Source organism: Triticum dicoccoides, chromosome 4B (genome assembly GCF_002162155.2).
Source record: "Triticum dicoccoides isolate Atlit2015 ecotype Zavitan chromosome 4B, WEW_v2.0, whole genome shotgun sequence".
NCBI classification, from domain to species: domain Eukaryota; kingdom Viridiplantae; phylum Streptophyta; class Magnoliopsida; order Poales; family Poaceae; genus Triticum; species Triticum dicoccoides.
Window position 1 is genome coordinate 75,769,325 of NC_041387.1, and position 9,686 is coordinate 75,779,010.

The window sequence follows — 9,686 nt, forward strand, 5'->3', positions numbered from 1 at the left end:
CACACAGCACCACCCAACCTCCACAAACACGCAGCCCAGCCGCAGCCCAGCAGGGTGGGCCTCTCGCCGCCATGCCCGACCTGAGCTCACCGGTGACCCCTGCAGCTTAGCCACCCCGTTCCCGAGCTCCTAGAGCCCAACCAACCACTCAGGCGCGTCCCTGGAGATCCTCTGGTGATGCCTGGAAGCCTTAGAGCCCGTGGAACCGCCCCTCACCGTTGCCTTCTTCCTCTCCGGCAAGTCCCGACCACCGCCGCCGCTTGCGAGGTTGATTGCGAGTAGCTTCGGCCATCTCTCATCGAGCCACGGGTACAAGTAGGTGCGTCGTAGCCCCCTCTTCAATCCTATCCCTCTAGCTTTCCCCAAGGACCCCTCCTCCCCGGCGTGAGCTCCGGCGAAGTGTCGTCGCACTCTGTTTCTCTTCCCCTCTCCTCTCTCCTGACTGGTGGGGCCCAGTGTCAGCCTCTCCACTCGCACCCGAAGTGGTATGAGTGGAGGCGTCTTTTGGATTTACGCCATCGACGTCATCCCCCCCCCCCCAAGGTTTTCTATTATTTCAAATATATTCAAATATTTTGACCAGAACTTTGACCATTGATATCTCCTAGCCTATAAGTCGAAATGAGTTGATTCTTTTTGCATTGTGTTTGTTTCAGAAAGCTCTAGCAGCACACCAAAGTGTGGATTTTTCCTTGCTGCCTATAATTTCTGGTGATTTTCAGAGTGGTTCTTGATATTTTGTTTTGTGGTTTTTAAATATTTTCAGAGGGAGAGACTTGTCTTGAAGCTATCCAGGAGGAGTGTGAACCTCCTCTGCACTAAGGCAAGCCACAATAACATTTTGATGGTGTCATATCAATACCTTTGATTTTCCTACTGGAATATGAGCTATTTTTCATGCATTTAAAATAGTTAAATAATTATGGTTTAATGCTTAGTTACTTTGTCATGCTTGATATGCTTGTTTTAGTTACTGGATGATTGCATGAACTAGTTTAATCAAGTAGAGTAAAGTTTTTGGATTTATGAAAGTGCTTTGATAAATAATGGTAGTTTCTTTTTGATAATTTGATTTTCATATAAAAGATAAGTTACTCAAAATGATGTTTGATAATAACCAATGTAGTAACATCAGTAAGGTTTATTGATGATGAGTGCAAGAAAGTTATTTCTATGATGTTGATCCGTTCTTATGAGTTGCATGCTGAGCATATCGAATAGTTGCATGATCATGTCATCGTATGACTTGGAGTGAGTTTATTTTCAACTTAAACTTGATAATAATCCAACTTGAATATAGGGTTGATCAAGTCATGGTGCCACTGAATCGGGTTCTTCTCAGTGCGGTCACATTTACCTTTATGGGGGGAGGGTCTTGATTTGGTCCTTTTTTGTGCCTCTTCCCGGTGCCTCCAACGAGGGAAGGTTACGGGCGTGCGGTACCCTAGCCCAGTAAGCAGACATAACCTTGTGTGCCTGTTGTTTTTATGGTACCTTGTCCCTGTTTGGGACCGTTTTGCCACGACGGTGGCCGAAGATGCCTTTGGTAGGCATGGGGCCTCCCATGACTTAGCCCTGAGAGGGAGTGGGTCGGAGTGGCCGGAAGAGTGTCATGGCAAGGGAAGGTTTCATCAGAACTCTATTGGTCCACCCGAATGGGAGTGCGAGGCCATGAGTTCTATGGTGTGGGTAAAGTGCGCTACCTCTATAGAGTGTATTTTAATCTACCGGTGGTCGCATCCTCAGTTATGGACAGAACTCGGTAGTAAGTCACACCATGGTTCAAAAATTATAAGTAATCTTGCACACTAAGTATTTATGGTTGGCACTGGTTTTATGATGATTGATGGATCATGTGATGATTGTAAGTGGTTGGCTTCAGCGGTGATCCAGGTATCATCATCATTCGGTTACAATGGTAACCCGTCTAGTAAGCGAGTCCGAGGGACTCGGTGCACATGTTGATTTCATCACATCAGTAGTATTCTTGCATAGCATTAATCTGAATAATTGTCATGATATTGTTTGCCATTGTGTTATGTTTGTTGCGAGCTTGCAAGTACATTCAATGTACTGACCTGGCATGTCATGCCAGCTTTCAGGCAAGACGTATCGGATCGGAGAGCTTCCCGTGTCTAGAATCGTGTCCACGTCGGTGTCCCTGTACTACGAAGTTCCACTTTGTCGTTATTCCGCTGCCGCATAGTTTATGTGATCGAGGCCCTTCATGTTCTCTAAATAATGTACATACTGTTCAGCTGCACCATGTGTGCTGCTCGACCTCTTATCTCGATGCAATATCAAACTTATGTTTTCGCTAGCATCAATGAAGCGGTTGTTTTTGTACCATGTTGTTGTGTGTTGCCAGAAGACTTGATCTCTGGGCTGGCAATGCAAGGTAAACTGGTTGCTTTGAGCCGGGGTGCCACAACGCTTGGTATCAGAGCTGCACCGATTGTAGGACATGCTAGACCGTTAGTGCGCTAGTGGAACAGTAGATAGTTGCGTCTGAGTGCCATTAGTCATAGAAATTGATTGCTACATTGCATACATGTTTACTTTTTGTTATTACTAATCATCTGGTGATTGTGAGTGTAGATGGCACCAGTTCCGATCTTGTACCATCCTGAGCCAGCTCCGTACACATCGTCGCACCTGCTTCAGAACATGTGGCGACGACTCTACCCAGAGGGTGCTGATCCAGTGTATTAGGTGTATAGAGAGCAGCTGGCTGGTTCGCTGTATGAGTATTATGCTGAGGTCACTATACACCACAGTTCCCCTTCCGGCGCTTACACTCGTTCCTCTAAGGGTTGTTTCACTTCTACGCCATCTCAGGCGGTCCAGTTTGCTGCTATCGAGGCTCATGTATACTTGCGCTACAACGAGGTTCGCATGCACACCCACTCAGGTTTTTACTACTACCCATCTCTGCACGAGAATGGGTGTATTCGCTTCCCTCTTATTGATCCCGCATGTGATCTTCCTTCTAGCCACCTTTCTCATTATATCACTGCCACTTATCTCTTGATCTATGAGTTAGCCCAAGAGCTAACCCGAGCCCGGATAGCCCTTGCCACCGCTCGGAATAGGAACCCTCCACCTACTGCCGGTTTCACTCCATACGTTCCTCCCGCCTTTATTACCCTGATGACCACTCGACACCCTGAGAGAGATTGTGAGCATGTGTGAAAGAGAAATGCCGATGCATATAAAGTGTGTGCACTTATGCGTTAGATAGAGAGATATATAACGCTTTTGTTAGAACGGGGCGAGGCATAGTGCATCTACATGTAAAAGGCGGTTCTATGCATTAAATTAAATTATAAATGGCATTATTATTTTTGGATGAGATCATGAATTTTCCAGATTGCGTATGGACGAAAATTGATCTATCAGACACCCATACTCTATTGAGTTCTAGCATGTGAATGTGTTTATTTCATATTATCGATCCATAGAGTGAGAGCGGTTTGAAATACAGGCAATGGATGCTTTTGCAATTCATATATAAACATTAATTAGTGCACTCCATGTTGTTAGCGTGAAGCACTTTATACATTAGTCACTTGCATGGATACATTCCAAATTGCTAGCTACGAAATAGAATACATGTCGAATTCAACATAAAGGGGGTTTCGAAGATTCAAATTCATAGGAAGTACATTCATCTATTTGAACCAGAGATAATGGCATTTGTAAATCAGATGTAAAAGGGGCCATCAATCTTTGTTGTGAGTTTGAACATGCTATATATATTCATACGCATATCTAACTTTTTATTTTTTGCAACCAAGGAGATTATATCTGGAACCATGCATGAACTGAGGTAAGTTGCATATTTTTTAATATATACTCGTGTACAATGTATTTTCAAATGTACCCCCTCCATTCCAAAATAATTGTAGCTTTAGGATTTTCAAGAGTAAAGATTCGTCAAGTTTGACAAATCCTGAAAGTTCAATTCAAGAGAACCGAAAACGTTAATGCTTCTGCTCCCAAATATTGAACGAAGCGCCAAATAGGCCTATGGTCACCTGAAACCGCGCGAGACTAATGTTTGGTGGTAGGAAATTATTGTCCTGGCTCTGGCCCGTGTAGCCTATCGGCCCGATGTCCAAAGGTCTAAACCGGGGTAGGTTTGTAACTTCACCAAGACGCCAGTCTCAACCGCCTCTGAGAAGCATTCATACGCCATGGGCGCCTAAACACCCATGCGCTCGGCCGAAATCTATCCCGCCCACATTTGGGACACCTGACATGACTGTCCTACCCCCAACCCGCAATATGTCCAAAATTTTAGATGGGGGAAAAGTTTGTAACTTTCCCCAAATTTCATACAAGCGCGTCTCAAACCGAAACATTGTTCCCCCTTAGTTCCCCGCCTCCCTCCGTTTCCCCATTCATACTACGTGGGTGCGAAAACGCCCTCTCCACCAGCCGCGAAACCCCAGCCTGCTCCGTCCTCCACCCCATAGCGGACAATCCACCGCCACCCTCCTCCATCACGCCGGAGCCGGTACCCCGACGTCGTCGTCCAACACAACCGCAACCGCAACACCATCAAGGACTTAGCAGCTGAAGCCGAGGCAAAGCTGCCTCCATGACGCCGACACCGACGTGCGCCGTACCAAAACCACTCCGACCACGCCGTCCTGCGCCTCACTACTGCGGCTCCACTGTCGCAACCGTCCACCACACCGGAGTTGTTCCCGCTACGCCATTGTTCGCCGCCTTGGATCTGCTTCCCCACCACCGACAGACGACCACCGCACCACACTCAACAACTTGTCCATGGGTTCGTCCCAGGCTGCACCGTCCTCCACAACTTCTGGTTTCCGGCGAACAACAAGAAGATCGTCGGAAAAACAGAAGGAGGACACAGCACTGCCAGCAGAAAGAGGTACTCCTCTTCCCTTCACTACTAGGAAAAGGTCTATAGATAGGATTGATACTAATGGCGCACCGAGGAACCAGTGCGCCACTACTATATACTAATGGCGCACCAGTCGGTGATGCGCCATTAGTGTGGAAGACACTAATGGCGCACCAGAGACATTGTGCGCCACTACTATTAATTTTTTTTTTCATTTTTCCATACATACTAATGGCGCATCAGGTCGAAGTGCGCCATTACTAGTTCTAACTAGTAATGGCGCACGAGGCAGATCGTGCGCCATTACTGTATTTTTTTTATTCTTTTTTTTTGCAAAACTACTAATGGCGCACTCTGGCCAGGTGTGCCATTACTAGTTTAGACTAGTAATGGCGCACTATGACCAGGTGCGCCATTAGTATATATATATATTTTACTTTTCTGCAACACTACTAATGGGGCACCACCTGCAGGTGCGCCATTAGTAACCAGGGTTACTAATGGCGCATTTGCTGCTGGTGCGCCATTAGTAACCTGGGACCCCAACAAGATATTTTGGACAGCCCCACACCTACCCACTCACTTTCCCCACTTCATTCCCTCCACCTCCTTCTCCAAGCTTTCGGCTGCCTCCTCCTCCTCACCTCATTTCCACCATAAATTCATCAAAATTAAGGGGTGAAATTACCTTTTTTTTGATAGGTAAGTAAGGGGAAAGCTATCTTCATGATGTAGATCTACTTTTTTTCTCCCTAGCTCGCTCCAACAACGTGCACATGCACTTTTTGTGGCCTAGCTAGATCTATGTATGTTTGTGGTGTTGCTTGTGTTTGTGGTGTTGCATATATGTTTGTGTTTGCAGGTACCGGTATTTGAAATGCAATAGTTGCCAATATTTTGCCGGAATGTTGATTCATTTCCGTTTCGGCGAGAATTTTGGCACTATGCATTCTTTTTTGTCCTATTTTTAGGGAAGGTCATGCCAATTTTTTTCTTGGTTCTAAAATATCGTTTTGCTCTACCCCGCAGGCGACCATGGTCCGCACGATGACCGAAGGCATCGTGAATAGGTTTTTGAGCTCCACGAAGGCCGAGATGCTTCAAAAGAATGAGACGGAGATAAGATGTTCGTGTCGAAGATGCAAGCTGAAGAGCCTTATTGCGGACCCGGATTCCGGGTAGGTGCGGGACCACCTGCTCTTGCGTGGTTTCATGGATGGCTATCGGTGGCAAGGTGATGAAGATGACTATGAAGTCGTCCATGGGGGCCGGGCAAGAAATGAGGAAGGGCAACAAGACAAGTACCACCGCGGCGAGGGCGGGCGAGAAGATGAAGAATCTCCAGGACATGATCACGGCGGTGATGCTATACACAGTCATCATGTAGAAGATGTCGTACATGATGATGAGGAAGATCAAGACAAAGGGCATGATCATGAAGATGAATATGCCGGAGCAGACGACTATGGAGGCTGGGTACAGGACCCTCATATTCAAGAGCTGCTTCTCAAGCAGACGGATAACGCAAGAGCTGCCGCCCGAGAGAAAGCCAAGCTGGATCAACTGGACATAGACGCGGTTACTCCATTGTATGAAGGATGTAGGCCCAAGGATACCCGCCTGAAAGTAACGCTCATGGCTCTGGAGATGAAGGTAAAACACAAAATGACCGACGCATGCTTCGACGAGAACATGTCATTCTGGCATGAACGTCTTCCCAAGGGGAACAAGTGCCCGACCAGTTTCGAGGAGGCGAAGAAAATCGTGTGTCCTCTGGATTTACCGCATGTGAAATACCATGTGTGCATGAACATTTGCATCATTTATCGGTACGAGCACGTGGAGTCTACCATATGTCCGGTGTGCGGCGTCACTCGATACAAGAAGAGGAAGAAAGCTCCTCGAAAATCGGTGTGGTACTTTCCGATCACTCCTCGTCTGCAGCGGTATTTCGCGGACCCTAAGGTAGAAAAGCTCCTGCGTTGGCATGCGGATAGGGAGGAGAATAAGCGGGAAGATGACGGAAATGATTCGGAGATAAATAAAAAAGACAAGATGCTGAGTCACCCTAAGGATGCGAGCCAGTGGCAAGCGTTGAACTTCGAATACCCAGAATTTGGGAAGGATCCAAGGAACATCGTGCTGGGCGCGAGCACCGATGGAGTCAATCCGTTTGGAAGCCAGAGAAGCACACATAGCACCTGGCCTGTATTTGTGTGGATGTACAACCTTCCCCCCTAGTTGTGCATGAAGAGGAAGTACATTCACATGAGTATGCTAATTGAAGGGCCGAAACAACCAGGGAACGACATCAATCTGTATCTGGGGCTGCTGAAGGAGGAGCTAGACACGCTGTGGAAAACGCAGCCAATACGTGGGACGCCGCAGAGAAAGAATATTTCCCTATGAGAGCCGCACTGCTCACGATGGTGCACGACTATCTCGGTAACGGATATCTCGCGGGGCAGGTAGTCCATGGATTTTCTGGATGCGTAAGGTGCATGGATGACACAACGTATCGCCAGCTAGATAGAGATCCTGGGTCTTCGAAAACCGTGTTCATGGGACATCAAAGGTGGCTTCGCGACGATGACCCATGGAGGAAACGCAAGGATTTGTTCGATGGTGAAACCGAACCCCGAAAATGCCCGTGTACGAGGAGCGGCGAGGAAATAGACGAGTTGTTGAAAAATTGGAAAGACTGCCCAGTGCCGGGAAAGAAGCAAAAGGCGCCAGAGCCGGGAAAAAGCGAAAGGCGCCAGAGCCGCTGCTGAAGGTATGGAAAACAAGGTCTGTTTTCTGGGACTTGCCGTACTGGAAGATCCACCGTGTGCCTCACAGCCTTTATGTCATGCATATCACGAAGAACGTGTGCGAGAGTCTGCTTGGTACCCTGCTCAACATGCCAGAGAGGACCAAAGATGGGCCGAAAGCAAGGGCAGACTTGAAATCAATGGGCATCAGGCAGGAGCTTCACGCTAATGATGATGATGATGATGATGATGATGATGATGATGATGATGATGATGATGAGGCGAAGCAGGACACAGAAAGTCATCGCAAAGGCAAAAAGGCCAAGAAGACCGGAAATGACTACCCTCCCGCGTGCTTCACTCTAATTCAGGAGGAGATCGAGCAGTTTTTCACCTGCCTCCTAGGAGTAAACCTTCCTTATGGTTACGCGGGAAGATAAGCAGATACCTAGACCTAGCGAAGCAGAAGTTCAGCGGGATGAAGTCTCACGACTGTCATGTGTTGATGACGCAGATACTTCCAGTTGCAATCCGTGGGATCATGGAGGCGCACGTCCGTGAAACGCTATTTGGCCTATGCAACTTTTTCAACGTCATCTCTCGGAAGTCGATTGGCATGAGGCAACTCAGAAGGCTACAGGAAGAGATCGTGGTGATACTATGCGAGCTTGAGATGTACTTCCCGCCCGCATTCTTCGACGTTATGGTGCATCTGCTGGTCCATATCGTGGAGGATATCATCCAACTCGGGCCGACGTTCCTGCACAGCATGATGTCTTTCGAAAGGATGAATTGTGTCATCAAAGGATACGTTCGCAACATGTCACGTCTAGAGGGAAGTATAGACAGGGGCTTTTTGACCGAAGAGTGCATCTCCTACTGCATGAATTATCTAGGCATGGAGAACCCTGTTGGTCTACCCGTCAACAGGCACCTAGGCAGGCTCGCTGGATGGGGTCACCGTGAGGGTCGCAGCGAAATGCATGTAGACTTCGAGGGTCGACTCGCCGACTTTGAAAGAGAAAACCTAGTCGCGCTATAACACATAGACGTGGTCGATCCTTGGGTGGTAGAGCACAAAACCTTTATTGAGAAGATGTACAATGACCGAGGCCAACAGAGGACGGACGGAGATATAATCAAAGAGCACAACTCATGTTTCACGCGTCGGTTCAAGCAGAAGCTTCTGTCGTACCCTTTACATGAGGATTCTTCCGCGGAAGAACAACTCATATTCGCCTTGTCACAGGGCGCCGAGCACAACCTGATGACCTATGAGGCGTACGATATCAACGGCTACACATTCTACACCGAGGACAAGTACATGAAGAGCGATGGTTATCAGAACTCCGGGGTAACGATGGAATCCTACACCGGAAACGACAAGGACAGATACTACGGAAGGATCGAGGAGATCTGGGAGCTGAGCTACGCTGGAGAGAAGGTCCTGATGTTCCGTGTCAGATGGGCCAAGAGCGTCCTAAAAGAAGACCTGTATTTCACCACCATGGTTATACCCGAAGCCAAATCCAAGACCGCGGGCGCAAACGTCACCGCAAAAAATGAGCCATGGGTACTGGCTTCCCAAGTGGACCAATGCTTCTTCATTACTGACCCGTCAAAGCCCAATCGTGTTGTCGTGAGGAGAGGCAAAAGGAAGATCATCGGAATGGATGGAGTAGCCAATGAGCAAGACTTCGACAAGTACGGTGACCCGAAGATCGAACATGACGACGACGATGAAGTAGCAGCACACACCACAAGAAGAAGTAGGACAACCCTACCTAAAGGACGTCCGTTCCACAGAAGAACTCCATTTGCAAAAAACAAGGGCAAGAAGATTGTGAACAGATAGCTAGCTAAGATCGATTGTATTTAAATCGTAGTCTTCATTTCTCGATTGTATTTTATGGGCACTTTTTTATATCATGAATATTTTTAAATTTCATGGACACTTTTTGATCTCGATCTCGATCCCACCCGCACCCTTCCCCGCTAGCTCCACCACCGCCGACGACCCACCGCAACCCTCCCCCGCTAGCTCCACCGCCGCCGAC